General features: G+C 64.2%; 1 non-coding gene across 1 annotated transcript; it reads right to left on the bottom strand.

The window, feature by feature from the left end:
• Positions 1–1,212: 1,212 nt before the first annotated feature.
• LOC118158069 lies at positions 1,213–1,339 on the bottom strand. Its single transcript, XR_004746781.1, has one exon. It is a non-coding gene; the product is annotated as a U8 small nucleolar RNA (small nucleolar RNA).
• Between the last annotated feature and the right edge of the window lie 375 nt (positions 1,340–1,714).

Raw genomic sequence — 1,714 nt, 5'->3', positions numbered from 1 at the left:
GACAGAGGTACGCCAAAAGTCTCACTGTGCCCCCCCCAAAACCTTTTAGGACCCCAAACCCCCCCCCCCAGGCAACCCCAGAAGCTGCCCCCGGGCCCAAATTTTCCCTCTTTCGCTCCCCTTAGACCCCAAAATCCCCTCCGAGACCCCAAAACACCCCCCAGGAGTCCCCCCGAACCCCAAAACCACCTCCATGACCCCCCAACCCCCCCACACCCCAAAACCACCTCAAAAACCACAAACACCCCCCTTAGACCCCCCCCAAACCCACCTCCGAGACCCCCCAAACCTCCTGAAAACCCCAAAACACCCCCCTGGGACCCCGAAAGACCCCCTCTGCAACCCCAGGGCCCCCAGACCCACTTAAAACCCCAAAACAGCTCGCCAGGATCCCAAACCCCTCCAGGACCCCCAAAAAAAACACAAATGCCCCCAAAACCCCCGCCCCTCACCCGCCGCCGCCCGCGCTCTGCCCGCTCAGCGCCGCCTCTCGCCTTCAAATCTCCCCCCCCGCGCCCCCATTGGCTGCCCCCCGCCGCTCGCCGCCCGCCGATTGGTCAGCGACGCGCAGGGTACCGCCCTCCCCATTCGCCCCGCCTCCCGCCGAACTCGCTCGCTGCTTATTGGCTAGCTGCGCCGCCGCTCCTTGGCGATTTCAGTGGTGATTGGCTGGCGCCGCGCTGCTGGGGGTTCCACGAGCTCCGTTGGTGTTTGAAAGACAGAAGAAGGAGTGGAGGCGCTGTCACTCCAGGAAGCAGCAGCCAATCAGAGCGAGAAGGAGGCGGGCCGAGCGCTGAGATAACGAGCGCCGCCGCCATTTTGTGAGCGCACCGCGTTCCGCCTAGCAACAGCCGCAGGGGCCAATCAAGAGGCGCGTTTAGCGCGCCGCCAGCCAATGAGAGCGGCGAATTCGCTTCACGCGCGGCGCGGAGCAAGCGGGAGCTGCGCAGGGGCCGCTGTGGACGCGTAAAGAACAGGTTTTGCTGTGAAATGCGGGCTTCAGCGCTTTGATTTCGGGTATTTTTTATACGTATTTATATAGATGTGTTTTATAACACAGATACGTGGACCCTACGTATATAAAGTAGCGCGTGAGGCTATACAGCCAAACTGCGCCTGCGTACAACAGCCTCAGGGCACCTCATCGCGTTGCCATGTGAACGCCGGCCCCTCCCCCCCCTGCGGTACCCTGCCTGCCCCGCAGCGCGTGCCATCAGAGGGGGGCTCACGGGGTGTTGCGAGTCCCGTGGCCACGTGACTGTAATCACACGTCATCACGCTCCGCTCATCACGCACTGCCCGCCGGAGCGGGGCAGGTCAGGATGTACCTCCCTGACGGCACCGAGGGGCCTCCCGAGGGGGGGCCCAGGCCCTGCGCGACTGCCACTGCCGATACGGCGACAAACAGATTTTATTTTTTTTCTCTCTCGTTACCGACAAACCGGAGCTGCCAGCACCGGAGAGGGGGGTTTAAACTGAGGAGAAGGGGTCCGGGGGGGTCACAACCGCGAGAATCCCCCCCCCCCCGCGCCGCTCTCCCAGTGTGCACCGCGCAGCTTCATTTGCATAAAGCCGCGGCTGAGCGGCGACCGCGGGCGTGGTTAAGCGGCGGTGGGCGTGGCCACGCGGCGGTGGGCGTGGCTCCAGGCTCCCTCCTCCTCTGAGCGCCTTTATGGGGACCGGGGGGAGGGGCAAATAAGCGCCCCCCCCCCCC

This window comes from Oxyura jamaicensis (genome assembly GCF_011077185.1).
Source record: "Oxyura jamaicensis isolate SHBP4307 breed ruddy duck chromosome 18 unlocalized genomic scaffold, BPBGC_Ojam_1.0 oxy18_random_OJ61970, whole genome shotgun sequence".
Classification (NCBI taxonomy): Eukaryota; Metazoa; Chordata; class Aves; order Anseriformes; family Anatidae; genus Oxyura; species Oxyura jamaicensis.
This window is presented reverse-complemented; position numbering and strand designations above follow the sequence as displayed.